We start from the raw sequence: 7,896 nt of genomic DNA on the forward strand, positions 1-7,896 counted from the left end.
AGAAACTATCTGTTCTGCAAGCCTTCACCTGAAGTACAATAAAATATAAAAAAAAAAAAAAAAACAGCAGGAATGGCAATATTAATCTCTGATAAAACAGACTTTAAAGTAAAATCCACCACAAAGGATAACGAAGGACACTGTACAATGATTAAAGGGTCAATACACCAGGAGGACATAACCATAATAAATATTTACTCACCTAATCATAGGGCTCCAAAATACATTTAAAAAAACTCTTAACAGCATTGAAAAGAGAGATAGACAGCTCTACAACAATAGTAGGAGACTTCAACACACCACTTTAGGCGAAGGACAGAATATCCAGAAAGAAGCTCAATAAAGACACAGAAGATCTAAATGCCACAATCAACTAACTTGATCTCATAGACATATACAGAACACTCCACCCAACAGCAGTCAAGTGTAGTTTCTTTTCCAATGCACATGAAATCTACCCTCCCCACACCTTTGTCATTTTGTACCCTTTAAGTAATTATAAGATTTGAAAAAAATCAAACATAAATCCTAGTCAGGAAAGAGTCAAGGATTCTTGCTCTACAAGGATGAATAAAATACTTTCAGTTTTCTACTTCAAATTAAGGCTTTTCATAACTAGTCTAAAAACACAAAATAAAATAAGGTAATTAAATACATATTTCTATCCAATTCCCCATCCTAAAATTAACTTCAATTATTTAGATCTTGCATAATGACTAAGAAACATAAATGACTTTAATTAGGCAGATACACCGCTCTTTTCTCCTAACAATATTGCTCAAATCCAAGTTGTTTTTTATGCTGCAATTACCTTCAAATTACTACTCAAAGTCGCAGTAACTTGACTCTAGAAGGGAGGAGCCAAGCACTGGAAATTAGCTTTTTGACATAATTCACAATCATTTTAGAATATTCTTTTGTTCTAGGTTTAAACCAAATCTTTTTGAAAAACTACACTCATGATTTAACAAGAGGCAATGCTATAAATGAAGCAAACGGCATATATGCATCAGCATTACTTTCTATGGATCTAGTTTTCTCAAGATCAACCTCTAAGAGAAATAAGAACATTTTTTTCTTACCTTTCTCCCCTTACACCCGTGATAAGAAACAGACTTCTCTGAGCTTACTCATGATGCTTGCTGTACCACCAGCCAGTCCTGCTAATTCAGTATGTTCTGTTCAATCCTAAAGAAAAAAAACACATTGTCCATTATATCGGCTAGAGCAGTAAGTCCTAATTTTCTTAATATAAACCTACCATACCCAGACAAATAAAAGCTGTGGGGCTTAAACAATAAATTACAATTACACCTTCAGATTCAAAGACCTGGCCAGCATAGTACCAAATAGCAGACATATGTTATTCTCTAAGAAGGTCAAAAGTTAAATGCTTCAATGAACAGTTAAGAATATTTACATACTTATTTCCAATGGATGATACAAAGTAAAACATCAACAGCCAGCGCTTTTTTCTCAGTGACTTTAACTATGTTAATTCATAAAAACACCACTTATTTTATATTACCGTAGGCCTTCCAAAGCTAACAAAACTGCTGCTTTACAAAAATGTCCTCTGTTAGTGTGATTTTTTTTCTATACACACAGAATTCTTAAGTTTCAAAAGCTTCCTGCCAAGATTTTTATTGCCAAACAACTCTTTTACCTTCTACTCCTCCTCCACTGCTTAGAAGCAATGATCTATTAACCCAATATTAACCTTTACTATCAGGGGTATACAAAAGATAAAACTTTCTGTAATGTTATTTCTTTCTTCTGATTATATGACAATATTTATAAAGTTAGAATAGTCCAACTTAAATGCCTCTATAATTGCTGAGATAATCTGGAATTCTTTAAGGGCCTAATTTACTCTTAAACAAGATCAGTAGTTGAAACTAATCACAATAAAACTAGGAATCTTACATTGTTTGTATAAAATATCAACCACATAATCATAGCATTTTCATAGCAAGATGGTGTCTTAGAGATGATCAAATGAACACTACCTAAAGATAAACTAAGGTGCCAAAAATTTTTCCTCACATTATTACAATTATATTACCATTATCTGATAGAATATTTTAAATCACACGCAAGTAAAATTTTGCTGAAGATAATTTAAAAATGGTTGCAGCAGTACATTGACAGAGAACTTCCAGAAATTCAAACCAGATTCAGAAGAGGACATGGAATAAGGGATATCACTGCTGATGTGTCAGATGGATCTTGGCTGAAAGCAGAGAATACTAGAAAGATGTTTACCTGTGTTTTATTGACTACGCAAAGGCATTTGACTGTGCGGATCATAATAAATTATGGATACCACTGCAAAGAATGGCAATTCCACAACACTTAATTGTGCTCATGTGGAACCTGTACATAGATCAAGAGGTAGTCCTTTGAACAGAGCAAGGGGATACTGCATGGTTCAAAATCAAGAAAGGTGTCTATCAGGGTTGCATCTTTTCACCATACTTACTCAATCTGTATGCTGAGCAAATAATCCGAGAAGCTGAACTATATGAAAAAGAATGTGGCATGAGGATTGGTGGGAAGACTCATTAACAACCTGGGATATGCAGATGACACAACCTTGCTTGCTGAAAGTGAAGAGGACTTGAAGCATTTACTGATGAAGATGAGCAACTACAGCCCTCAGTATGGATTATACCTCAACATAAAGAAAACTAAAAATCCTCACAGCTAGACCAATAAGCAACATCATGATAAATGGAGAAAAGACTGAAGTTGTCAAGGATTTCATTTTACTTGGAACCACAATCAACACGCATTGAAGGAGCAGTCAGGTACTCAAACGACGCATTGCATTGGGCAAATCATTGCACTGCAAAAGATCGCTTTAAAGTGTTAAAAAGCAAAAATGTTACCTTGAGCACTAAGGTGTCCCTGACCCAAGCCATGATATTTTCAATCGCATCATATGCATGCAAAAGCTGGACAATGCATAAGGAAGACCAAAGAAGAACTGTTGCCTTTGAATTATGGTGTTGGCAAAGAATATTAAATATACCATGGACTACCAGAACAAACAAGTCTGTCTTGGAAGAAATACAGCCAGAGTGCTCCTTTGAAGTGAGGATGGTGAGACTTCGTCTCACATACTTTGGACATGTTATCAGGGGGGACCAGTTCATGGAGAAGAACATCATGCTTGGTAAAGTAGACGGTCAGCGAAAAAGAGGAAGACCTTCAATGAGATGGACTCACACAGTGGCTTCAACAATGGGCTCAAACATCACGATTGTGAGGATGGCGCAGGACCAGGCAGTGTTTCTTTCTGTTGTACACAGGGTCGCTATGAGTCGGAATCAACTTGACGGCACCTAACAACAACAGCAACAATCTGATGTGAAAATGATAGGCTTACTAAAAAATAAGTGATTAAGAAAAAGGTCTAAAATTCAAGTTTCCAGAGACCAATAAAGAATATGGAATGAAAATCACTGGTGAAAGATTTTTGTCTTGAAAGCTTAAAAATATGTATATGCTATAAAAATACTCTAAATCAGAAGTGCTGTTAATGCTTAGAAAAAAAACCTTACTTCCACGAAATAAAGGACTAAATCATAAGAATTATGAAGCAGCTGTACGGAGTAGAAACAGCTGTACAAAGTAGTACAACCAAGGTCAAAATGAGAATGAGGTAAGAGTAAGGTTCTTCCCTCTAATGCTCAGCTACTTGAAGATTTTTTTTTTAAACAAATAAAATTCTCTATAGATTCAAAGTCAAATGCTGTAAAATTTTTTTTTTTAAATGTGTAAGGTAGGTCCAATAATGTTACATAACATTCATTCCCAAACTTTGAAGATTTTTCTTCTGGAGTTATATTCTTTTGACCCTCTAGCCTCAGCTGGCAAAGGCTCAACCCTGGTTAAATACTGTCCACCTACTTCATCCTTTCCAAGTAGCTGAAATATGGCTGAATAAAATCACACATTTATGACCTCACACTACTTTTTCCTCAGTCAATCTCCTTTGTCTCTCAAAGATGACTATTTGTTACCCATTTCCCTCTCATCCAACTTTCAACAAGTACTTCCCTGCTTTACTATCAGATGATAATCTTACTTCTTATTTTACTTTTTTGCATTCAATATAAAAAAACTAAACTAAAACTATAACATCAACTTCTCACAGCTTTGAAGTTTATTCTATCTGAGATTAACTCTCCTGCCTTCAGTTATGTGATTTGGCTTATACTTGGGAACACTTTTGTAACTCAGTAACAAGGTTAACACAACTATCTCTACATACAGTCATTTTTTTCCTAGGGTCCTGTAAAGTATTTGGTTGTTCCTTTGTGAAAAAAATAGTGCATTGTGATTAATTCTCTAATGATAGATATCTGCTTCACTAATACAAAACGTAAGCCTACTGCTCTACTTCTGTGCCCTTCTGTGTATAAAATAACTATTCGTTTCAATGCCAAATCACAGTGTAATTTTTTTAAGACATTTTAAACGGCATTGAAACAACACAAATATTACCAAAAAATGTACCAGTAACTAACACTACAACTTTAACCAAATTTAGGCATCAGGACTGTCACCTGGTCAATAACAATTGTGAAATGCTATAAATTAAAAAATGCATCCTGGAGGTGAAGCCAACATGGCACTATAGACAGAAGCACAAGGCCATCCCTTCACAGCAAAGACCTGAAAAACTAAGTAAAACAGAGACAAACGTCAATCCTGGAACCCTAAGCAACAAATGAAAAGATAAAGAACTCAGCCAAGCACTGAATGGAGTAAGAAACTGACAGAGAACAGAGAGCGAGGAGAGATACGTGCGGAGGTCCCCTATCAGCATGGATTCACCATCCTGGACTCCTGTCAGAGATCGGCAGACAAGGAGTACAGGAAAGCAGCTTCTTGGAACTCCCAGCAGGAGACAGAGCACCCAGTAACCAGTGATATATGCTTTCCCACCCCTCAGCCTTCTTCTCCCCACACCTGGCCTCCTCTGCTTCTTGCCAGCCGCAGTCTCCTGCCTAGGAGGCAGAGGCTTCAGCCCCGTGCTGCCTGATTCACCCCACCCACACTAGTCAGCTTCATGAATGCCATTTGTTTGTTGCTGGTGTAGCTTTTTTCCACTTCTATTGGTTTTTTCCGTTCCTCTCACCACTTCCTCTCCTTTCTCTCAAACACCTGGCTCCATGTTCCATCTTTGCTTCTTCTTGAAAAGCTGTAAAGCACCACTCGACTACGGAACAGCTACCCTGGCACGCACTGCCACAATGGTGGGATCCCTGGGCTTTTTCTGTTTTTCTCTGGCGTGCGCTGCCACAATGGTGGGATCCCTGGGGCTTTTTCTGGTTTTGTTTGTTTGTTTTTTTTCTGTTTGTTTTCTTTTTCTTTTTGTGGCTTGGGAGCCCTGTCTAGCCAGGCTGTACCGAGCAGCTTGAAAGCCACCTCCTCGTTCTGTGCAGCCACACTGGTGGGATCCCTGGGGCATTTTTCTTTCTTTTTTTTTCCTCTTTGTTTCTTTTTGTCTTTCTTCTCTTCTCAATTTCTTATCTCTCTATACTCACTTTCTTTTCCAGTCTCCTGAATACCTGGCGCCATGTGACTTCGCTACCCTTCTAGCCAGGCTGTACTTCGCAGCATGGGAGCCACTTCCCTGGTCTTCGTAGCCGCAGCAGTGGGACCCTGGGGGCTTTGATTTTCTTTTTTTTTCCCCTAATTTCTATTTATTTATTTCCCTTTCTATTCTTTTTCCTTTTTGTTTTTCTCCATTTCTTGGTTTCTCATCTCTCCACTCTAACGGCAAGCTCCCTTAGCACTCTTTTGTTTGTTTGTTTATGGTTCCTATTTCTCTCTTCTTTCCTGTACCGATCTTAGCTCAAACATCACAAACTACCCCCTCCTTCCTGCCTACCTGCACTGTGCACTGAACATCACACCCCTGAAAAGCACAGGCATGGCCTACCAGAATCTGCCCTATATTGACTCCAGGCCCATCCTGTCAGCCCTAGTATGTGCAACAAACAACCGATTCCAGCCCCTCTCCATCAGCTGGACCTGCCCTTCTGCATAATAACTGAGTGACTGGCCCTGTCCATTGGAAAAAAGTTGAAGAGTATTGAGTCCACAGACGAACAAACAACAAAGAATGCACAGCCTACCTGCTTACACATAACCAAATAAAACAAAAAAGCAGGACGAAACAAATAAATCTACAATCAATGAATGAAGAAAATAACCACTGAATGTCCCGAAGACAGCAGACAATATCAAAACATATAAAAAAACAGGACAGGACGGTCCCAGTAGGTGTCCAAAATAAAACACCAGATGACTTTCCAGTGGAACAAAAGGCACTAGAACTACCTGATAGGGAATTCAAACCTCTAATATTCAGGATTACCCAAGCGTTGAAGCAAAAAGAAAGCAAAAATGAGGAAAAAACAGACAAATCCATGGAAAAGGCAGGCAAATTCATCGAAAATACAGACAAAAAAAAGGGAGAATTCAGGTAAATAATACAGGAACAAAATGCCACAATAAATTCACAACTAGAAATCATACAAAAACAGCAACTAGAAATCCAAAAGATAAACATGATTTCAGAAATGGACAATGTCATAGACGGGCTGAGCAGGTTTGCAACGATGAAGACAAAATCAGTGAAACTGAAGACAAACACTTGGATACAACTCAGTTTGAGGAAAATCAGAAAAAAGAACAAAGGAAAATAAAGAAACTCTGAGAATCATGTTGGATACAATCAAAAGCAAAAATCTACGAGTGATTGGAGTTCCAGAATGGGGAGAAAACAGAAAACACAGAGAGGATCACTGAAGAATTGCTGACAAAAACTTCCCCAATGTCATGAAAGATGAAAAGCTGACCATCCAAGAAGCTCAATGAACCCCACATGGGACAGACCTCAAAAGAAAATCACCAAAGCATATCATAATCACACTTGCTAAAACCAAAGACGAAAAGAATCCTGAGAGCAGCTCGAGAAAAACGAAAAGTCACATACAAAGGAAAAACAATAAGACTAAGCTCAGATTATTCGGCAGAAACTATGCAGGCAAGAAGGCAATGGGATGACATATATAAAACCTTGAAAAAAAAACTGCCAACCAAGACTACTATATCCCGCAAAAATCTCGTTCAAGTATGATGGTGAAATCAGGACAATTCCAGATAAACAGGAATTAAGGGAATATGTAAAAACCAAGCCAAACTTATAAGAATTATTAAAGGGAGTCCTTCGGTCTGAGAACAAACAACATCAGATGACAGCCTGAATCTAGGACACAAGATCGCACCAGCCAGATACCAACCTAGGAAATGAACTCTCAAGGACTATCCAAAACCAAAAGAATTACAACGGGGAACCAGAGAGGTTAATCCGTAAATGACAACAACATCAGAACAATAAAAGAGAGAATAAACGGTGCAGGTATGGAACTTTCTAATGGAGAGGAACGCAAGGCAATATCAAATAATAATAGACTGGTTCAAACCTAGAAAGATAAGGGTAAATGTCAAAGTAACCACAAAGAAAGTTAATAAAAACAAAATCTTCAAAAACAAAAGAAATGAAAAAAAATCCACAAACAAAAGGAATTCAGCACACGAAAGTAAGAGGAACAAAGAAAACATCAGCACCACAAAAAAAAGCACTATAAAATGACAATTAACTCACACCTATCAATAATTACACTGAATGTAAATGGCCTAAATGCACCCATAGAGAGGCAGAGAGTGACAGAACGGATTAAAAAAAAGGATCCATCTACAAAAGGAATTCAGCACAGGAGAGTAAGAGGAACAAAGAAAACATCAGCACCACAAAAAAAAGCACTACAAAATGACAATAAACTCACACCTATCAATAATTACACTGAATGTAAA

General features: G+C 37.6%; 1 protein-coding gene across 2 annotated transcripts in view; it reads right to left on the reverse strand.

Annotated features, from left to right (window-relative positions):
- The window catches only part of ZFYVE9 (zinc finger FYVE-type containing 9), a 266,966-nt gene that overhangs the window by 165,731 nt on the left and 93,339 nt on the right, over positions 1-7,896 (reverse strand). For both annotated transcript variants that reach the window (XM_004371733.1, XM_004371732.1), the window contains exon 2: positions 1,083-1,188. The gene's annotated coding sequence lies outside the window, so the exon portion shown is untranslated. The remainder of the gene's footprint in view (positions 1-1,082; positions 1,189-7,896) is intronic.

Source organism: Trichechus manatus, unplaced genomic scaffold (genome assembly GCF_000243295.1).
Source record: "Trichechus manatus latirostris isolate Lorelei unplaced genomic scaffold, TriManLat1.0 scaffold00015, whole genome shotgun sequence".
In the NCBI taxonomy this organism is placed as follows: domain Eukaryota; kingdom Metazoa; phylum Chordata; class Mammalia; order Sirenia; family Trichechidae; genus Trichechus; species Trichechus manatus.